Source organism: Nycticebus coucang, chromosome 13 (assembly GCF_027406575.1).
Source record: "Nycticebus coucang isolate mNycCou1 chromosome 13, mNycCou1.pri, whole genome shotgun sequence".
Classification (NCBI taxonomy): Eukaryota; Metazoa; Chordata; class Mammalia; order Primates; family Lorisidae; genus Nycticebus; species Nycticebus coucang.
In genome coordinates, this window is record NC_069792.1 from 85,346,804 (window position 1) to 85,370,204 (window position 23,401).

Below are 23,401 nucleotides of genomic sequence, written 5' to 3' on the forward strand. Positions count from 1 at the left end.
GGGACCCTTTGCACACCACCTAAAATGCTCTCAGCCTGGCATCTGGGCTTCCCAGGATCTATTCCAAAGACTTCACTTCACAAGTGAGCTTTTCCCTCCCCAGCACCTTCTGCTTTAGCTGGAGGAGCTACTCGTTCTTTAACACGCACTTTCTAAACTCTGCCATGGCTCAGGAAACACCTGCTTCCTGGAATGCTTCCCCTCCCTCCTCTGCTCAGCCAATCCCATCAACCTCCAAGATCCAGGTCAAACACGACTCCTCCAGCAACCCTGTCCTGATCTCCATGCCCACCACCACTGCCCCTGTACCCCCAGCAGGTGCGTCTGCTCCTCCTCCAAAGTGTCACAGCGTTTTCTCAGCACCACTCCTGAGACACTTCACACTGTGTCCCTGGCTTTTAGTTAGTGTTCAGAGGTCCCATCCTCACTGGACACTGCTCACCTTGGAAACAGGATCCACATAGGATCCAGACCTGTCTCCCCCACAGCCCGGCGACCCAGGAGGCTTCGTCTGGCAGGCAAGGGCAGACAGATTCCCTGCCCCCTCCCAGCTTCTCCCATGCCCCCCAACTTAAGTGAATTAATGGGCCTTTGTGGAACTCACCAGTGAAGCATGAAATGGACCCACATGTAGCCAAGAACCATTTAATCAATCAAACAGCTACAGAAAATGAAAATGCTGCAATAGACCAAAATAAATCATTGCCAAATTAGTCACCATTTGTGCCTTGGTGTCAACAAACAGAACCCAGGACAGTCTTTGTCTCACTTCCTGCCTACTCAGATTGCACAATGAGGTCTCCGCCAAAAGGCTCAAAGAAGGAGCGGACAGCGTTTTGGAGATAAGATGTGCCCCTGAATTTACTCTGGGAAAATTCCACCAACTGGACTGGCATTTATAAGGGATCTGGTGCATAGCCGCTGCCCTGCTGGACACCAGAGATGGAATGGTGACCAAGGCTCTTCTGTCAAAAAGCTGAGCCTGTGAATAGGGTAGCTTTGTCCCTGTCATGTGGCCTAGAGAACCCCTGAGGGGTGGCTGCCAATCAGGTTCCAGTGAGGAGGGAGTGAAGAGCATTCTCACAGACCCGGCTCCTGGGAAGTGCTCCTCACCGGTCCTCCTCCACTCAGCCCTCTGGGTGCATGAGTGTAATTCCCCCTCAATGCAGACGCTAAATGGTAAATAGAGGATTAAATACACAGTTCAGGGAAGCAAGTTCCTGCTGCAGACGTCACAGAACTGTCTTCATAAGCAAAACTGAGAAGAATCAATTTTATGTTCTTCGTATTTTCCTGGTAAAATGATCCATTTCAGCATTCTCCCCTTCCTGTGAGCTTCGGATGGTAGCCACATAAATTAAAATATCTTCCAAAGTATCTAAAATCTGAGTATGCGACCCCACCTATGAAGTCAGAAGGTTAACATTTACCCCATAGGGTCCTTCTGAGAAGCAGGTGAGACAACGCGCATAGTTATTCAATAAGTAAGTACAGGATGCCCAGGATGTGCCAGCTCTGTCTCTGGCTGTGGAGGTTACCGCGATGAACAAAACAGACTTTAAAAACATCTTCATGGCCAGGCGTGGTGGCCCACACCTATGATCCTAGCACTCTGGGAGGCTGAGGCGGCAGGATTGCTTGAGTTCAGGAGTTCAAGACCAGCCTGAGCAAGAGTGAGACCCGTCTGTACTAAAACTAGAAAAGATTCTGGGCATTGTGGCAGGCACCTGTAGTCCCAGCTGCTTGGGAGGCTGAGGCAGGAGGATGGCTTGAGCCCAGGAGTTTGAGGTTGCTATGATCTAAGCTGATGCCATGGCAGTCTAATCTGGGGCAACAGAGTGAGACTCTGTCTCAAAAAAAAAAAAAAAAGAAAAGAAAAGAAAAAGAAAGAAAGAAAGAAAAGGAAAATAAAAAAGAAAGAAAAGAAAAGAGGAAAAGAAAACAGAATGAAAAACTCTGCATCCTTCTATGGGTATGGAAAGGTAAAATATATAGTATGTCACATGGTTAAATGTATACTAACATGCAAAGCTGTTAGTATAAAGAAGGAGACTCTCCCTGGGGGTATCAATGCTGTGGCAAAATCAACAGTGTTTCTGCCTTTTACTTGAGAACAGCAGTGGAAATCACTTTCCCACTCAGTCAACCCTATCGCTAATTTAATTTTTCATTTAACTCAGGGGTCCAAGCATCTCTAGACATTCTTATATGAAAAATGAAATCATGTTGGCAAAATGTACATATTCTGTGGTCTGTTGCTTCCTGATACAGCAAGAATGAATCAACCTGTGAGTTGGCCCTTGTAGTTGGGACAGAGTTCAATGTCATTAGCACTCGCTGGAGGCTGACCCAAATCAGAACATCTATCCCTAGAACAAAGTCACTGACTTTAAGTTTGTATCTGAAAAAGCAAAGGAGTGACTAACCATTTTCCAATGAAAAAGGCTCACCTCTCATACATGAGGAAATTGAGTCTCAGAGAGGTTAAATAGTCAGCACTTGAAACAGTTCATCTAATTGCAGAGATTATGTTCTTATCACTCAATAAAAAATAACCCTAAAGTTACTGGGACAGTGGTGTGGGTCATACAACAGAAGCAGATAGCCCAAAAGCCTCATCATAAATACTATTTCTCTCCCCAGCTATTTGTCTACCCATTATCGACCAGTGGTCTATCCACCTACACACACACTATCATCCTTCCGTTCACTCACCATATGTTCATCTTCCAATGCACCAGTCCATCCATTCGTCTACCTGTGCTACAAACCATCTACTCATCAATCCATCAATCAATCCATCTACTCAACTACCCATCTGTCCTTATATTCATTTACCCATTCATTCATTTTCCAATCCATCAATTTATCTGTCCACTCATCCATCCATTTCTGCACTCAACCATCCATCTACCCACTTACCCATCTACTCACCTACCTTTCCATTTATCCATCCATCCATCCATCCATCCATCCATCCATCCATCCATCCGTCCATCCATCCATCCGTCCATCCGTCCATCCGTCCATCCGTCCATCCGTCCATCCACCCATCCACCCATGCATTCGTCCACTCATCCAAATCATTCAGCCATGGTTATGATGTCTAATAGCACCACTGGAGTGTATTATATTTATGGGTCCTTACAGTCTGAGATTCTGTGATTCCATAAAAACTGATGGAATATCAGTGCTATGACCAGGTACAAAATGAACTGCAATCTAAATGAGCCCTCAAAAAGCTCTCATCTAGGGGAAAGAACAAAAGATAAATACACACGCAATCAAAGGAGGAGGGAGAAAATCCAAGGAGCCTAGGAGAGGTGTGAGCAGCAGCACACAGTGGGGCTAGTTGAGGCCATAATGGCCTTGTCCACACAGGGAAAGGTTGCCTACCTTTTTCGAAATTTGTGGCAACCAGTGCTGTGGATTTGAAGGGCACCAAAAGTCAAAATCTCCTCCCCCCATAGCCTGTACTATACTTCAAATTCCTATCCTCTTCTGCATGAAGCATCTGCTTCCAGGTGGCCTCTATTAAAGGCATGAGTTGCCTGGGAAATATATCAATCAGTACCTATGTACAGGGAAGGTTAGCAATCAGACCATCTGTGTTTGCAGAAGCTCGTTTTCTGAACCCCATCAAGGCGTATGACTCACAGTCATTAGACAGTGGTCTGTCAATCTGAACTGCATTGGAAATTCTGCCTCATGGAAATGCTGTGTGCAGAATGGCTCAGCCTGAGTTATCAGGAATTACAAATGGGGGAAATCCCAGGAATCTGGTCTTCACTCTGAGCACTGCTGGGCAAGTCCAGTGCAGCAAGAGCATCCAGTAGAGGTTGAAGGTGCCCAGACAGTAGTAGGAGGGCACCAAGAGTCAGGTGGGAGCAGGAAGAGGGAAAAGAAACTCGAGGACCACCAGGCAATTCTGAAAAAGCAGGGAAAGGTCCCCCCAGGCCCACCTTCCTGTGAACTTGGCTCCCTTCCATATCATTTTCTGGGCTGGACTTTTTGCTTCTGGGCCAGATTTATATGGATGGAATCTGCCAAAGCAGCTGCTCCAGAGCCAAGGGCTGGGACCTGAGAAAGGCCTGGGCACCCTCAGTGCTTCCCCTTCCCACTTTCCGATTGGTGCCCTCAAAGGGGCAGTGTGCTCCTGCCACGAGGACTTACCTCAGACGCCATTTTCTGAGATGTGAAGGGGCCACACACATGGTAGAAAAGGGGAACCCCAGGCCAGGAAGTCCACTCTGCCAGGGTCAGGCTTGTAGCCAAGTCAAGTTACTGTGTCACACTGTCCCATCATCTGATCCTGGGAATACTACTGTCACTCCCTTCGTATAGGAGGGAAATTAAAACATGAAGAGGCTGAGTGACCTAAGGTCACAGTCATTGGCAGGTCTGACCTGGAGCCCAGGAGACGTGTGCAGAACCTGCGAGTTTATCGCGAGCTGGAAACATGGTTCCTCTGATGTGAGAAATAGTCCTCCATTCGTGCACCGCCGCTATTCCAAACGCTTTGTATCTACTCTCTCCTGTAATCCTCACACGCGCCTCTTCAGAGCACGTCTCATCACTGTGTTATCTCCACCTCACAGAGTAGGAGACCAGGCTGAGGAGTAACTCAGCCAAGGTCCTGCAGCTTGAGAGGGGCAGAGCCAGCATTTCACCCTCATTTGCTGACCCCAGGTCCATATTCTGAACCTCTGGGCCATATAATAATAGTACTAATAGCAACAATATCTCCCACTGACTGATGCTATGGAAAGTACCAGACTCTGGTTTGTACCCCTATCATCTCATTTTGTCCCCACAACCACACACAGCTGCACTTGCCCTGTAAACCTGGGCGCTGTGAGAGCATCTTAGTGAAGAGATGGTGTAATTCTCCAGACACAGCTTCCTGTGCACTCCTGCCACCCTTTGATTAAATCCTGTTTCCAGATTTCCCAGGACTCATTTCTGGTTGCATCTCTGTCCTCTTTCCCACATTCCTAGGGACACTGGTTCACCAGGGCCCAGAGACCAAAGCAAGGTGACATGCCAGGGTAGTCTGTATCCAGGAGCAGATTCCATGATGGGGATGGGGCCTATGGAGGCACCCACTCCCGGATCTGACTCTGCCCTGTCCACTCCCATCTGCCAGGCAGGCTCCAGGGATTTCCAGGGATGAAGGACTTTGAGTAACTGGGCTGCGTTGGTCATCCTATCCCTACCCTTTGACAAAAATAATTTCCCCTTTTCTGCAGCCCCTTCAGCCAATTGGTCCTTCTAGCTCCAAAAAGTTTTATCCTTCCCTCTCATCCTCCCTTCCTTCCTCCCTGTTCCTTTCATTTTCTCTTTTTCTCCCTATCTTTCCCCTCCCTCATTTCCTTTTATCCTCTCCCCCTGCCTTAGGCTGCTCCCCTACTATGTTCAAATACCCAGTGAGCCTTTGAGGGACACGGCGGATAACGAAGACAAATAAGGCCTCTTTCTTTATTCATTCATTTATTCAGCAGATAGTTATTACATGCTGAGGCCATGCCAGTCAGTGTGTGAGGTACCGGAAGCTTATTTGAATCTCAGTGGGAAAAACAGACATATGTCAAAAAAAAAAAAAAAATCACACAAATTACTGCAAAATTACAACCTGACAACTGCCAGGAAGGGAGGCCAAGGCTTCCACAAGGACCTAAAAATAAGGATTTGATCTACTGGAGGGGCTGGCGGAGGCATCTTTGAGGAGCTGACACTTGTCTTGAGGCCTGGAGGGTGGGCAGGAGCCCCCGAGCCACAAGAAAGTAGGGAGCCTTCCAGACAGTTAAGTTTGCTTTTGTTCTAAGAGCAATAGCCAACAGCCAAAGAGTGTGAGCAGGAGGGTAATGGGTCTAATTAACTTTTTGTAAAACTTGTCCTGGCTCATGTGAGGCTCTGGTGAGCACATTCAAAGGCCAACAGGGAGAATAGACTGGCCTTCAGACCAGTGATGGGGAAGGCGTGGCCACGGCTGGTGGTGGTGGCTCAGTGTCCCCTCCTCTGCTTTCCATTGCTTAGTGGACAACACACTTGACAAGGGGTCAAGTTCTTGGATGACCTTGGATAAGTCACATAACCATAAGTCATCCTTAGTCTTCTCATCTGCAAATGGAAGTTCTCTCACTACTGTTTCTATCAGAATGACAATAGTCATTGATATTGACAATGACAACGCCAGCCATGTGGATATTCTGAGTAGATTCCGAGGCCTGCACACATGTCCGGCTCTGTCTCAGCCTGGTCTTGGGCCTACGATGCGACTCTCTAAACCGGCTGGTCTCCAAGCCTGGACTCTCCACCTCCATTCTCACCCAAATCAGTTCCTCTGGATCATAATGCCTCTTGACAATAATCCACTGATTATTATGAAATACAGATCTAACCAATTAACTCTCCTTGGATCACGTGTCTATATCTACTTCATTTTCAAAATCTTCCTTGATCTGAATCAAATTTAACTCTTACCAATATCGTCGTCACCCACCTCCTTCATTCTGCTTCCACCTCACTGGGTTGTTTGCTGCTTCCTGAATAAGCTCCGTGTTTCTAAGTCCCCCTGCCTCGTGCACATGACCTTTCTGCCTAGAATCACTTCCTCCATTCTCTCTTCATAGAACTGCAATGATTTTTATTCTCTAAGGCCCATCGTTTGAGTCATCGTTCCCATTCTTACAAGTCAAGTGCTTCTGGTCATTCCTCTACAAGTCCCATGATATTTCATTTTTACCTTTAATTTGGCATTTAATAAATTTGTTGTGTGTTACTCTTCATAGGTTTATGAATCCCCCCAACAGTATTAGGGCAGGACCTTTGTCTATACAGTAGTGGCCAAGCAGCTTCTCAGTGTTTGAGTGGTAATTGTGGTATTGATTGTCAAGGACTGGGTTCAATTATCATTATCAAGTAGATAATACAGAAAGCTGTGCTTTTTTTGAAGTTCTTCAAGGTCTATCTTCTGCAACCAAGTGGATCAAAAATTCCTGACTACAATTTGGATTTCTTGTTCCTTTCTCGGGGTCAAATGATTTCACTAAACTAAGTCAGACTGAAAGGACCTCACACATCACCCAGTTTTAGGGCCCCCATTTTAGAGTTGAGGCTACAGAGTTTCAACTTAGTCAACCCTCTACTTAGGACTGTGACCAGCTACAAACATTGTGACAGTTCTGAGCCCCTCTCTGCCACCCTTATCTTGATAAGTCTTAGTTGGTGGGTTCCAGGGATGTGGGGCGGGCAGCTGAGAGAACCTGAGCCTCAGCCTAGAGACTAGGGCCACCTACCTCCCAAGGACCTGGTTTCCCGAAAGCTCATCTCCAATTCTGTCACAGGGGCTTGGGTGTCATCAGTGCTCAGCTTCTGCACCTGAAAGTGAGATCTCAAACCCTGCCAATCTCATGGGATCTCCATAAAAATAAAAGGAAAAGGTACCCAAAGAGACACAAGATAGCTTTACAGCTGACGCCCAGATTAATTCTGAGTACATGGGATGCTTTAAATCTATAGGCCCACATGAGAGAAAAACATAATTAAATTCAAGAAGGGGGGCAGGGGACTCAATTAGTTCCCATCTATTGGGTACCGTGTAGGGGCATGTGGCACATTTTCTGAATGAAGGACTGAATTATGTGTCAGACTCTGGACTTTACCTTACAAATGCAAATAATGTAACCCATTAAAACAAAATCTGATGTCCAGTTGCACCAGGACATTAGGCCATCAAAATTCAACAGCAGCCCCACAGCCTGGGAGAAGGCATTCCAGGCCCTGCAGTTGGCCCCCAGCATGTGAATCCTGCCTTCATTACAATTCTAGTTTGGGGGCCATAGACACGTACAGAGTGGGGAATATTTCCATGCCTCCATTTCCTCATCTGTAAAGTAGGGATAAAGCCTTCCGTAGGGGTGGTTGTGAAAATGAAACAAGGTGGTGTGTACAAAGCACTGAGCATCTGGCTGGCATGGGGCAAGTGCTCGGAGTCGTCATTTCTAGAATCTCAGTATCCCATCCTGGGTTAAGAAGGGAAGGACAAACTGTGCATAGTGGTCAGGGACGGGCTAACTATGATTTCTTTCCTCTCACCATCAATAACCTTCCCCTCAGTGTTTGGGGTGGGCCGCAATAAAAAGGCTCACAAACCTTTGCATAGCAAGCTGCAAATCAGCCTCTAAAGACAGCCACTGAGGACAGGAGCAGCTGCTTCTGGGAGATGTGCCTTGGGTCCTGGACATCTCAGGAGTGGTTGCCAGTCACCTGGAGGAGTCATCTGACTCTGAGTCCAGGGATTTCCCAGAACCGAGAGGCTTCAAGGGAGGGGAAGACCCTCTGTCTTCCTGCCCTTATACATGGTGACATAAAGTTCATGTGCAAAAAAAAAAACAGTTTAACGTAGTAAATTGTACACAAACTTTATGTCCACCCTTTATGTGCAACGTCTCCACCAGGACGGTTCAGTCAGGTGCTTCAAACAACAGAGAGGACAGATGCTGTGACCCAGCTTCCTTTTCTCCAAGAAGCAGAGATTATGAATCATCATAAAAGCATTGATTTGGATTTCATACAGAGATAATAAAGGTCACATTAAAACAGGCATCTTGACAGAAGCAACTGTTTTTTGGAACACATATTTTAGCTTCAACTACCAGCTGACAAATCATAGGCCGCTGAAAAGTGGGTTTTATTAGAAAAGGATTGGTTCAGGCCCCTGACATGTCAGGTGCTTGGGGTGTAACATCTCTTTGTGGTAGGCTGAGGCTTGTGGGAGAGAAATAAGCTGCCTGGGGTCACTAAGTTGGCAAACACTGGATTCCGGTGATGCAGATTGTCTGTGGTGCTCCAGCGTGAGTGCTCATCAGAATCTCCCGAGGCCTTGTTGGCACGGACAGCTGGGTCTCACCCTCAAAGTCTCTCACTCAGTATGTCTGCGGCATTGCTGGAGAATTTGCATTCCTCACAATTCCCAGGTGGTGCTGATACTGCTGGTCCAAGGACTGCAGTTTGAGAACACCAGCTATACAGCAACAGCGTCACTTACTAAAACTCAGCCATGAAGAAAAGCAGAGAGGTTAAGTCCTTAATGAAAACTCTCAGCCACACATGGTGGCTCATGCCTATAATCCCTGCACTCTGGTGGGATAAGGCAGGAGGATTGCCTGAGCCCAGGAGTTCGAGACCACCCTGAGCAACATAGCAAGACCCCCTCTCTACAAAATATAGAAAAATTAGCTGGGTGTGGTGTGGACACTTGTAGTCCCAGCTCCTTGAGAGGCTGAGGCAGGAGGATCACTTGAGCCCAGGAGTTTGAGATTGCTGTGAGCTATGATGACACCACTGCACTATTATTTTTTGTTTTAATTTAAATTTATTTTTTCTTTGTTAAATAATGACTGTGTACATTAATGCATTTATGGGGTACAATGTGCTGAATTAACAAACAACGTGGAATGCTTACATCGAACTGATTCACGTAACTATCATCTCACTTGCATATTTGTTGTGGTAAGATAATTATATTCTATTCTTAGAGTATAACTTACACACTGCACTATTACCTGGGCAACAGAGCAAGGCCATGTCTCAAAAAAAGAGAGAGAGAGAGAATAACCCTTAAAATTAAGTGAGGTTTGTCCGCTCATCCCTGTACCCTACACACACACTTGCAGACACCTTTATTTCTTGAGCAGGCATATTCTTCCGAGATAATTTCTGCTTTGTTGAAATCCAGTCCCACCCTCTGGAATGGCTGAGATCAGAAAACTAAGGTTTCACCAGCCTCCTGAGTTGGTGGCTTGGTTGCTTCCCTGATAGCATTTCTTTGGGCCATGTAAGGAAAAGTCTAAGAAAAAGAGAACACACTGGTCACACAGTGTCTTCAGAACTCAGGCAACCACAGAAGCTGGATTGTAATGTGTGTCCATAAACACGAGCTGGACCTCAGGCACCCCAGGAAGCCCTTTCTCTGATGTTGGTCTGGTTCCTCAGCAACCTAACCTTTAAGGAAGAGAGGTGAAAATAAACCTTCTGGCTTCCCCCCATCAGGTATCGGAAGGGATGTCTAGAAGAGGCTCGCCTGCCATCGGGAATAAGCTATGGGATCCCCATCCACGGGAAGTACATAAAATCATAGACAAACTCTGTGCTGCCGTCAAAATTAAAACCACACAAAAGCACAGCTGCGAGGGCCACAGTGAGACTGAGCTGCCGGAGACAGAGCAGCTCAGGTGCAGTGGCCTCCCATCCAACCAGCGTTTTAAAGCTATGGCTTTGAGAAATACCTGTCATGTGGAGCTGGAACATATTCTTCTTAGTAAGGTATCTCAAGAATGGAAGAAAAAGTATCCAATGTACTCAGCCCTACTATGAAACTAATTTATGGCTTTCACATGAAAGCTATAACCTGGTTACAACCTAAGAATATGGGGAAGGAGGAGAGGGAGGGGAAGGAGGGGGGAGGTGGGTAGAGGGAGGAGGATTGGTGGGATTACACCTGCGGTGCATCTGACAAAGGTATATGTGAAATTTAGTAAATGTGGAATGTAAATGTCTTAACACAATAACTAAGAAAATGCCAGGAAGGCTATGTTAACCAGTGTGATGAAAATGTGTCAAACGGTCTATAAAACCAGTGTATGGTGCCCCATGATCACATTAATGTACACAGCTATGATTTAACAAAAAAAAGAGAGAGAGAGAGAAATACCTGTCATGCATTTTTGGAAGTCAGTATTATCCCTTGTCCAATAGCATGAAGTGGCCCAAAGTGGTGACAAATGTCCCAGTGAGATGTCTAGTCCATAGGGGTAACAGTGGAAAGTGGGGGCATTTGAAGAGGGAGAGAGTGTGAGCTTTGGAGCCGGCTCCCACTCTGCCATCTAGCAGCTGAGGAACTTTGGGGTGTATGAGCCCATTCTCACATTAAACCTCAGCAGGTCCTCTTGGCTCTGTCACAAATAGACACCCTAAATCTGCCCAGGTATGTCTATCACCTCTGGTCTGGATGGCTGCACAGCCTACTTACCAGCTTCCTTGCATCCACAGGAACCACTCAACGATCCATTCTCCACCCAACAGCCAGAGAGCTATTTCCTTTCTTTAACTGGGGCAAAATACACAACATAAAATGCATCATATTAACCATTTTTCAGTGTGCAGCCCAGCAGTGGTAAGTATATTATATCATTGTGCAATCAATTTCCAGAACTTTTTCATCTTGCAAAATTGAAACTCTGTACCCGTTAAACAGCTCCCCATTTCCCCTTCCCCCTGCCCGTAGCAGCCAGTGTTCTGTTTCCTGTTTCTGAGAAGTTAAGCGCTCTGGGCACCTCATATAAGGTCAGTCGTGCAGCACATGTCCCCACTTGACTCAGCACCGTGCACTCAAGGTCCATCCATGGTGCGGTGTGTGTCAGAATCTCCTCCCTTCTGAAGGCTGAACGACGTCCCACTGTGTGTACAGACCACGTGTTGCTTATCCATTCACCCACTGACAGGCATTCTGTTCGCTTCTGCCTTTGGGCTCTTGTGAATGATGCTGCTGTGAACACGGGTGTACAAATATCTCTCTGAGATCTTGCTTTCAATTCTTTTGGATGCATAGCCGGAAGTGGTATGGCTGCATCATATGGAAATTCTATTTTTACATGTTGAGGAACTGCCATACTGATTTTCATAACGGCTACATCATTTCACATCCCTACCAACAGTGCAGAGTGATCTTCTAAAGACCTGACATTTGGGGCTGCACAGTATTTGCTGGGTAGGGGTGAGGTCCTGTCCAACGTAGAATGTGGAGCGGCATACCTGGCCCCTACCCAGTATATTCCAGTAATACCTCCCCTGACACCAATTGTGATAACTGAAAATGTCTCCAGGCATCGCCAAATGTTCCCTGGGGCAAAATCACTCCTGGCTTAGGACCACTCTCCGAAATAAATCAGAGCTACCCCCAGCTTAAACCCTTCTGAAGACTTATTATTGCTCTGCCGATAAAATCCAACCTTCCCATAGCCAACAAAGTCCTCAAGACCTGCCCTTTCTGCTTCCAAACCTCATCTCCTTCCACCCCCAGGCAATGACCGGGCATCAGCCACAGTGGCTCTTTCACCCTTCAGACACTATAACCTTATTTCTACCTCATGGCCTTTGCACTAGCTGTTCCCATGGCCCAGAACACCACCCCTGGTTTCTGCATGGCCAGCAACTGCTTGCCCTTCACATATCAACTCACATGTTGCCTCCTCGGGGAGGCATTTTTTGACCACCCAAACAAGCAGCCATCCTCCAGAATAAGTCAGCCACAGCACTTAAATGCTTAAGACTTGGAGAAATAAATATATAAGCCATGGCACATTTTAAAGAAGATAATGCTGTGATCATTTTCTCCATTTCACATCTATATCATGTATTTATTACCTATGGAATAAAACTATACTTTATCACTTTGAGAGTGAAAGGGAAGGTTAAAAATAACTAGCAGGGGTTAATGATCCCGGGCAAACCAGGGATTTAGAGAGACCCAATTATCCACTTCCTGGACTAGGACATGAACTCCATGAGGACAGGGAGTTAACCTGCTTTGTTCATTGTGTGTCCCTACAACGGTATCTGTCATAGTAGGTGCTGAGTCAGTATCGACAGAGGACAGGCAAGACTTTTTACCTCAATTAATTCATCTATGAAGATGGGCATGAGAGCTATGACAATCTAAAGACTATTAGAGCTCATTTGTGATAATCACAAATTATCACAAATGAGCCATCGGATCAACAAAATGCCCATTTCCTTCTGTGTTTTTCCATGGAGAGGTGACATCTCAGAACTGAAGAGGCCTTAGTCCCCAGAAGTGGAATTCCAGAACTAGATGTGGTGGTCTGTCTATTCCAGTGTTTCCCAAACCCTGCCAAGCACGAGACCCCCAGGGTGTGTTTATGAAGCCCCCAGGCCCAGGCCAGGAGAATGGAAGCTCTGGGGGTAGGGCTGAGGCAGGCAGATGGTTTCTGTAGTTCCTTGGGAGAGTCTGATGTGCAAGGAGGGATGACCTCCCCCCCGCAAAAAAAAAAAATCAGGTTAAATCCTATGAATTCATGGATAAGGAATGAGGCCTGGAAGGGGACCTGTCCACAGCCACACACCCCACGTGGCGGAAATCCCCCCAGACACCAGGTCTCCTGGCTCCTAGTCAGTGCTCTGTCCACGAGCAGGTATAGCTTTCCATCCTTGAAAGGATCCTGAGGACATTCTGTGGGAGGTACAGGGCTTGCTAACAAGCCCTACTTTTCATCTACAGAAGCAATGACTCAAGTTCAAAGCCAAGTTGAGTTCCTTGTCGATCCCCTCCAAGCTTTCACACGGGCACCATGGTGGACAATCTCCATCTGCCCCTCCAGATGCAGCCTCCAGATCCCCTCTGCACCGTCCCCACCTCCGCGATGCTTGCTCTGGGCTGGCCTTTGAGACTCACACTCCTCTGCCTTCTAATTCAGTTGTCCCAATGGATGAGCATCTCCAGCAGGAGTTCTGAGAACAAGAGGAGAGTGAAAATGATGTGACCATGGCTGTACTCTGGAAGGACCACCTGGTGGAATGAACTCGACACCCTGGCTGACTCTTGAAGGCAGTGTGTATTAAATATCCTGTCTTTCTGACACAAAATAAGGCATGGATAAAATCTGCCCACTGCTCGCAGGAGGTAATGGAAATAAGAGTATATTTATAGCAAAGCACTGACACGAAAGAATCATTTTGTAAAGTAGAACAACAAAAAGCACAAAAGCAAAACATCAGCTTTATTGTTGATTCCCTTTGTTTGCTGTTATTAATTATATACCCTTCCTCTCTGGTGCAGGGCCACCTTCATTTCTCTTCCTAATCTGTTTATTTTGTGAACAGCATTCAGAGCTTTTGTACAGTCTCTTCTAGGGCTTTCATAAGCATTTCTGTAGTTACAGTAACCTTTTTTTTTCCTGCTCGGAAGGTGGTTTCCTGGGGACAATGAACTATAGATGAACTCAGAGGAAGACTCTGGTGTTCCCAACTTCCTAAACTTACCCCACAGCCTGGGTCAGCCTTCCAAAGTGCGACAGTCCCTCCCCAGAAGTGCTCTCAGCTATCTTGGGATTTGCTGACCTGTCACAGAAGCTGGGACACCTGGAAACTTGGCTCCCAGTTTGACTTGGGAGGAAGAACTTAGTGAGGTCATGACAGTTGTTGGAGCAGAAAGTGGATGGGCTGAGCTGCTCTGGAGTCGATGCTGGACAGCTGTGGGTTCCTGGACACATCACTGACTCTCCATCAGTTTTCTCATGTGTGTACTGGAGTAGTGATTGTGTTTACTATGAAAACCAGTGGTGGGCAGTGAAGTCTGACTTGGGCTTCTGGCCCCCAGGGGAATGACAGCATTTGTGAGGACTGGCAACAATGAATGTCTAGTTCACTAGATAGAAGGTGAACAATAAATAGTGGTGTGGGGGCTAAAGCAACTCCTTTTTGGATACTCACCTGCTATGATAACTTCTGATTAACCTCAGTTCCAGGAATACCTCTGAGATTTCCACTTTCATGTACTTTCCATAAATCTTGCCCTGGGTAAATTCCCTGTGGTTTATAAGCCCTGAGTCCGGGAGTTACAGTGCAGGTATCCACCAGCTTGTGGGTGCCTAAAACATGGCTTCTGTTCTTACTGTAAGTTCCTGTTAAATGTTTCTTTCTGAGCAACTGGATTTGTGAAACTCTTTCTTCAGCCTCTCAGCTCACTCCGCCTTTGGGGATAGGTTTGCAAGGGCCTGCTCACCATGAAACAAGTAGTTATTGTTCATAAAGTTTCACAAGTATTGAATTTCTTTTCTTTTGTTTTTTTTTTTTTTGTTTTTGTTTTTGTTTTTTGGCTGGGGCTAGGTTTGAACCCGCCACCTCCGGCATATGGGACCGGCACCCTACTCCTTGAGCCACAGGCGCCGCCCTTGTTTTTTGTTTTTTGGAGATAGTCTCACTTTGTCACCCTTGGTAGAATGCTGTGGCATCATAGCTCAAAGCAACCTCAATCTCCTGGGCTCAAGCTATTCTCTTGCCTCATCCTCCCAAGTACATGGGACTACAGGCACCTGCCACAGTGCCCGGCTATTTTTAGAGACAAGTTCTCGGTCTGGCTCAGACTGGTCTCGAACCTGTGAGCTCAAGCAATCCACCCTCCTTGGCCTCCCAAGTGCTACAATTACAGGTGTGAGCCACCACGTCTGGCTGAATATTGTAATATGAAAATAACCAGTTGATGCTAGAAACATAGTAGATGCTCAATGAACAGTACATATATATATTTAAAAGCAAGTCTAAAAATATTTGTGAAGAAAGCTCAAAAGTAGTGCACCCTGTCCCTCATTATTCTAACCCCTCTGTTGTCTTTGACAGCATCATCAGGGGCATCTTCTCCTCATCAGAAGAAATAACTGGACCCCCGACAGACAGACATAGCTTAAGAATGATGACAGTAAGACCATCAAGAAAGTTAAACTATAGAAAACACAAAACTCCAGATACTTTTCAAATCTCATTTTGATTTCCCAATTAGTTGAAAGTTGGAGTGCAAATTTATAAGCAAAGTTTTGTAGCCTTGGTTTGTGGATTGTTATAGTCTTCTTATTTTTTTCTTTGAGGAGATGTTGGTTTCTGGAGCACTGGAGCAGAAGGCAAGAGGCTGGGGGCTTTGTCCTGGCCCTTCCATTAGCCAGTTGTGTGATCTTGGGGCCCTGGGACCTCTCATGTCAAACAAGGGGTTAAGCTTAGATAGTAAGTGTGTGACTCTCCATTTTCCTAGAACTTGGACGTGTAGGGGAAGGGGGAGTCACTACTGATAATGGAGGCCCTGGATGGGTGAAGTGGGCGGAGGTTAAGTCCTCTCCTGGAGCCAGGGAAGGGCCCCCACTGCCTGCCCAAAGGTCCTCACACTGAGGATACAAAAAACTGGGGTGGGGGAACAGTAGTGTTGTAGGGAATGAGGAAGGTATTGGGATGTGGTGGTGGCACTGGGCTCTCAGGGAGTGACCAATTGGAGCAAACGTAAAGAGAGAGGTCAAAACTCTCAACAGAAGAGGCAACCTTGACAAGAACCCTTTTGTTGAAGGAGAGAGAGTAAAAGCCTGCTGCAAAGGGGTTCAAACAAGACAGGGAGAGAAAAACTAAAGCTAGACATGCTTTGGAAGAGTTCACTTTTGATCTAGAAAATCACTGTTTGGAGTAAAAGGTGAGACTTATAAACCTAGGAACAGGGCAGTCGTGCTGTAAGGGCTGAAGCATGGTAGCCGCTGTGTTTCAGTAGACTGGGGGAAAGTCCTTAACACATTTTAACTGACTTTTGCTATTCAGTATGTGAGTTGCAAATCCTCAAGGCAATCCTTGACACTTCAAAGAGTTGTCAATCTATAATAGTTACAAGGTACATTTATTTGATCTTCATTTTCTAAAATAGTTGAATAACATCTTCTCCTAGAGGTCCATAAAGGTCCCCTTTGTGTTGTGCTGCATTTCTGAGCTTCTCTTACTGGAAATCAACAGTCCCCATGCCTGGGCTCTCCTCACACGGAGGTTCACCATTAGCATCTCTGTACTGTGAATTTTGGGGCTCTAGAAACCCAACTCTTTCTCTTCCAGAGAAAGAGGTTAATTAGTAATCATTCTTGGGTCTGCTTCGACACAGGAAAAGCCATCCTCTGGGAATGGGGCTGAAATTCTCAGTTCCTCAGTCACCCTTCACTGTCAAACAGGCAGAATGTAATCAATTGCCTGGTGGTGGAAAGATTGAGCATTCAAGTATAATTCATCTCCCTGAACTTATAACCAACGTTCCCTTTCTCAATTTCTTGAGTAATCTCATTTCTCTGACCAAGGAAATTGAATATAAAATCAGAGAAGAGGCACCAATTAATCCTCCCTCCCACCACCACTACTGCCCAAGGCTACCCCACAGACAGAGATGTGCTTAACTGCTTCAAATGCAATCCTCACATCGGGAGTTTGGTCTTCAGCTTCCTGAGATCCTCCTCCACCAGGGGTCTTTCTCTAACACAGGTGTGAGCAGCCAGAGGCAGGGATGGGCTGCCTGGCTACTGGTAAGGCTGAGAACTTTCTGTCCAGACCACAGCCCAGTGGTTGGAAGCCAGGCCATGGAGGGGGCCAGGCTACCTGCAAATATGGAGCTGATGCTTACTTTCAGTGTGCCTGGATCTCAGTTAAAACCCAACCCAGTGGGTTATACAGATTAAAGAAGGTAAAAAATGGTAGATAAACTCCTAGCATAGTACCATTTACTCATTATCTATGTAATAATTATTCAATACTATTGTTGCCTTTACACAAACAAGAAGAAGCTTATGGAAGGAAGATAAACTCAGTTTAAACATATATCACTGGTTAAACATACATCACCTCAGTTTAACTCTCTGCACCCTGGAGCTGGTACAACACTTGTGTTCCAAAGTTCACGTGTTTGGCCTCTGAAGCAGGTGCTATCTTAGAAGGGCAGCCCTCTGGGGCCAGCAGCCTTGCAATTGCAATATGGACTTTGCCGTTTTCCATTAGTTCACCCTGGTCTGATGGCCCCAGGGTAGAAATCTGCTTTTTGCTTATTATAATATTTGCAAATTCCTCAGACTCCTGTCCCATCATGTTCCTCCCAGAGAGGTTTTTTTTTTTTTTTTTTTTTTTACTCTGCCTCACAGTTTCTACTATAATTTTTTTTTATTATTAAATCATAGCTGGGTACATTAATGCGATCATGGGGCACCATACACTCCCAGAGAGGTTTGATTCAGATCCAAGGCTCCAGACTGGAGGGCTGAGTATTGTGTTTCTTGGAGGGGCTCAGGGTTTAGATTTCTGCCTGGCATGTTACAGCCCATTCTGGCAGCCATTCCTCCCTCTGTCAGAGGACATGATCCCTTTCCTCTTGTTGCTTTGGTGTTACGGGCTGAATCATGCCCCTCTCCCAAGTCTTATGTTGAAGCCCTAAACCTCACTATCCCAGAATGTGACTGTGTTTGGAGATAGGAACTTTGAGGAGTGATTAAGTTAAACGAGGCCATTAGTGGGGGGCCTGATCCAGTCTGAGTGATTGTCCTCAGGAAAAGAGAAAATTGGGACACAGAGAGATCCAGGGATGTCTGTGCTCAGAGGGAAGACCACACAAGGACACAGGGAGAAGCCAAAGACAGAAGCCCTCAGGGGAAGCCAAACCTGCCAACACCTTGGCTGGCACCACTAGACTCCAGAACTATGGAAAACTGAAGTTCTGTTCCTGAGCCACCCAGTCTGTGGTATTGTTATGGCAGCCCAAGCTGAGAGAGTCTGTGTGCCCCACCCAGCAGCTGCAGCTAAGTCTGTTTGCTCTTCCCAACATCCAGACTCATTCCAAGCATCAGCTCACAAGTTGATATAAAACACACTGATTCATTTTACGGAGGTTTGGGGGAGATTCTGTCTCCAGGCAATTACATTTAAGGCGTCACTTAACAGTGGCAGGGAGGGAAGAGCCAGAGCACAGAGCATGCTTTTCTTCTTGCCCATTATTCTTCCTGAAGACACACCCTGGCTCCCACAAGCAGGTGCAGTTTCTGCTTATCCATCTTCCAGCCTCTTTCCAAGGCAGGGATCCTGCCACACGTTCATTTCTGGTCACTTCACTGGAACTCTCCTCTCCCAAGTATGCCCCAAACCAAGCACAAAAAAATTCATGGCTTCCAGTCCCAGCTCCTACACTTAACAAAATGTCTCTTGTCAGAGGCACTGTGCGGAGCTCCCTATGTAGCTGTAACTTTCACATTAAGCTATATATAACAAGCTCCCGGGATGTGCTAGAACCTTCCATAACGATATGCTAGAACCTTCCATAACCACACAGTGCACTGACCAACCAGAGGGAAGGGGACAATTCACATCGCACAGTGTTAGCAGCAGACTCCGTGGCTGTGCAGTGCACACACAAAGTGCCTCTGGCAGAAACACGTCTGGTGTGATTTGTCCACCTCCCAGCTTCATGCTGAGCATCTAAAATGCCCTCAATAAACGTTATTGATTCACTGGCATTTCTAGGTGAAGTATTTTTCTTCAAAGAGAAAAAGTCAACAAGGAAAGAAAAAACTCTGGTGGATTCAGACAAGTCCCACAGCCCCTTGGTGTACACTCCGGTTACTAAGCAGTGGAGATAAAGTGGCCTCATATGCTTGGTCGTCTCTGGGGAGGGAAAGATTAGGGGCTACCTGAGATTTTGATGTTCCTCCTCCTGTCCACATGTTTGAGCTGTGCTTGGGACAACTTTCACCCTTTCTTTCCTTCACTTGGTGAGTTGTTCTCCTCAGAGTGCTATTTTTCATCAGGAATACTAACTGCAGCCAGATCTGTGTGTTGATACAGGAATAGTGACTGTCTTGTTCTTTGGAGCTTCCACAGATGAGCCAGTGCAAGGATATCTTGCAGAGGAGTGGGAATGGGTGGGTGACCGGGCCTGCAGGGCATACTCCACTGCTGGACACTGGTCCCGAAGTCACAAGGCCTGGTGCCCCACTGCTGGAGACTGGTCCTGAAGTCACAGCCCTGGTGCCGCACTGCTGGAGACTGGTCCTGAAGTCACGAGGCCTGGTGCCCCACTGATGGACACTGGTCCTGAAGTCACAAGGCCTGGTGCACCACTGTTGGAGACTGGTGTGGAAGTCACGAGGCCTGGTGCCCCACTGATGGACACTGGTCCCAATGTCATGAGGCCTGGTGCACCACTGCTGGAGACTGGTCCAGAAGTCACAAAGCCTGGTGCACCACTGCTGGAGACTGGTGTGGAAATCATGAGGCCTGGTGCCCCACTGCTGGACACTGGTCCCAATGTCATGAGGCCTGGTGCACCACTGCTGGAGACTAGTCCTGAAGTCACAGCCCTGGTGCCCCACTGCTGGAGACTGGTCCCAATGTCATGAGGCCTGGTGCACCACTGCTGGAGACTGGTGTGGAAATCACGAGGCCTGGTGCCCCACTGATGGACACTGGTCCCAATGTCATGAGGCCTGGTGCACTACTGCTGGAGACTGGTCCAGAAGTCACAAGGCCTGGTGGACCACTGCTGGAGACTGGTCCAGAAGTCACGAGGCCTGGTGGACCACTGCTGGAGACTGGTGCAGAAATCATGAGGCCTGGTGCCCCACTGCTGGACACTGGTCCCAATGTCATGAGGCCTGGTGCACCACTGCTGGAGACTGGTCCTGAAGTCACGAGGCCTGGTGCCCCGCTGCTGGAGACTAGTCCTGAAGACGCAAGGCCTGTTTGTTAGTTTGAGAAGACAAGTGAAGCTGTCAATTGGGTCTGATGGCTTAATGTCAGCATCCCTGAACTGTCCTTCCCTGTACACCAAATACCTGGACATTAGCTTGCAAGAGCTTGCTTGAGGAGGGGGCGATGCCAGGCTGGAATATTCATAGGTTGACATATAACAGCATACGCCAACCCAAGAGAGGAACAGTGATGTCCATGGGACAGGTGACCACCCCCAAGTGACTTGAGTACAATTTCCTGTGATCCCAGACCCTTTGGTTCTTAGCCACCAAAAACTGCTGGGTTTGCCACTAACCTCCATGTGTGAGTTTTCAATCTTTCTTTCCTCCTGCTGAGAGAGCAGGGGACAATGCCTGTACCATCACCACGGCCCTCGTGGCATGATTAGAAGTTCAGTGAATATCAGTTTCCTTTACCCAGAGATGATCAAGCATGTAGTATCTCTGTGATGTGATCGAAATATGTGTGTCCTCCCCCATGCCCCACATTCATAAATTAGCACCTGACTCCTAGTGTAGTGATATTAGGAAGTGAGACTTTTGGGAGGTGATTAGGTCATGAGGGCTCCACCAACATGGATGGTACTAGTGCCCTTACACAAGGCCTTAGTGAGCCTGTTTGTCCCTTCTATCATGTGAGGACACAGAAGGCACCATCTATAAGGAATGAGCCCTCACTCTCCAGACACCAAGTCTGCTGGCACCTGGATCTCCAACTTCCCAGCCGTCAGAACTGTGAGCAATACATTTCTTTCTTTTCTTTTTTTTTTGAGACCAAGTCTATGTCACCCTGGGCAGAGTGCCATAGCGTCATAGCTCCCAGCAACCTCCAACCTCCAACTCTTGGGCTTAAGTGATTCTCTTGCCTCAGTCTCCCAAGTAGCTGGGACTGCAGGCGCCCGCCACAATACCCGGCTATTTTTGTGTTGCAGTTGATTAGCTGGCCCAGGCCAGGTTCAAACCTGCCACCCTCGGTCTATGTGGCTGGCGCCGTAACCACTGTGCTACGGGCGCCAAGCCAGTGAGCAATACATTTCTGTTGTTTATAAATTACCTTGCCTAAGATATTTTTTCATAGCAGCCTGAATAGACTAAGACATTCTGCAAATCCATTAACACTGTCATAGGGAATAGGGCAGCCGCAGATGTCCTGAAGAGAACTTCTTGTGAGTAGCTGGGGGGATTCACACCCTAACCCAATCCCAAGCCCCAACTGAGACTCGGATTGTGACAGCTTTCTGTGAGGGAGACCAGGAGTGGCAGGCTGGTCACCTGCTGGACTCCCAGTGCCCATTCTAACAGGGACAGCAATTTACTCTCTCAGCTAATGCAGAAGCCCTGGCCTGATGGTTTTCTGAGAAAATCCCTAGCTCAGAGTTGCAGAGATGATCAAGAATCCACCAGAAATTCAGCTTTGCCATAAAGCGCGTTCCAAGAGAATGAACATGGTTGGATATCTTTGCCTTTTGCCCTGAGGCACAATGATCAGGCTTTATGTTCAGCACCCTGGGGCGGAGGAGATAAAGTAAACAGGTTTTTACTTTTCCATGAGAAAGGAAAATTGCAAGGCACTCCTCTCATGAGACACTTTACCCACATCCTCGGAACTGCAAATCTATCATCATGAATGGAGACACATCATTGGTTGGTGGCCCTGGTTCTGTATAGTCCATCTGCAGTCCCCAAGCTCGAAAGTGATCAGCATGGAAAGGGATGACCCTTACCTTCAGGAACAAAGGCAAAGAGCTGGAGTCCAACGGCCTTTCCAATCCATCTCAGCAAAGACAAAGCGATTTGTGGAGCACCTGGCATACAGTGGGCACTAGACCAGCCACTGGGAATGCGTGGCCTCATCTGGTCTTTAGAACAACACAAGGGGCTAAGTCTATTATTGCCCCACTTTTCTCAAGGAAAGACTGAGGCTGGCAGGGTTAAGTGCTCGGCTCAAGATCGCACAGCTAGTAAGTGGCCAGACCGGGATTTGGACCCAGCTCCATCCAGCACATTCTGTTTGGCCTCACTGTCACTAGAGCATAAAGTCTGGGGCACTATGGATTACATAAGATGTCACAGACTTTATAACCTCCACGTACTTGTTATTTTTGTCTCTCTGCTGTCTATGTCCCCATTGTGATTAGCTAAGAATAAAAAATCTTCAAACAAGTGGAGTCCATCTGCTTGTCGTTAGAGGCAGCAAGAAGGGAAATCTCCTGACCAGTGGGCCAGAGCAGGGAAAGGTTACAGCTAAGAGGTGAGACTCTAGAGAGCATTTGGCAAGACAAAAGGGAGAGCCCGGGAGGGGCCAGGAGGGGCTGCACCCAGGTGCTCAAGGCAGAAAGATCTGGGCCTCCTTCCAAGTGTCTGGAGGCACGAAGAAGAAAACCACTGCAGGGCAAACAGGGCCAGAGGTGCACTGGTGAGTGAGAGGCCTCGGCCACTGCATGGGGATGAGCACAACACATGCGAAGGACTGCTGTCTCTTCTTAAAAAAAAAAAAGTGATGTTCTTTGGATTTTGACAATATCTGGGGGGTGTTGTTTTTTTTACGTCCTATGGTTGCTTTTATCCTAGTCACATTTGGTCTGAGGCTGGGCCAAGGGAAACCACACTCAGGTGCCTCCTGGTTCTTTAGGTGTTCATCTGTCCTCCTCATCCAGCCTCATTTTAATTGACATGATGCCAGAAAGTCTAGGGAGGCAGGTTTGGTTCTTAATAATACCTCTCAGGACATTTAGCTGTAACCACCCCACCCACCCACAGGGTTAATTTTTGGTGCTCCTGGTGTAGAAGACTCAACTATTGGGTTTCCATTAATGCTGCTCTTTCCTTTCCTTTCTTCCTTCCTTCCTTCCTTCCTTTCTCTCTCTCCCCCCATCCCTCCCCCTCCATTCCTCCCTCCCTCCCTTTTTTCCTCTTCTCTTCTCTTCTCTTCTCTTCTTTCTCTTCTCTTCTCTTCTCTTCTCTTCTCTTCTCTTCTCTTCTTTCTCTTCTCTTCTCTTCTCTTCTCTTCTCTTCTTTCTCTTCTCTTCTCTTCTCTTCTCTTCTCTTCTCTTCTTTCTCTTCTCTTCTCTTCTTTCTCTTCT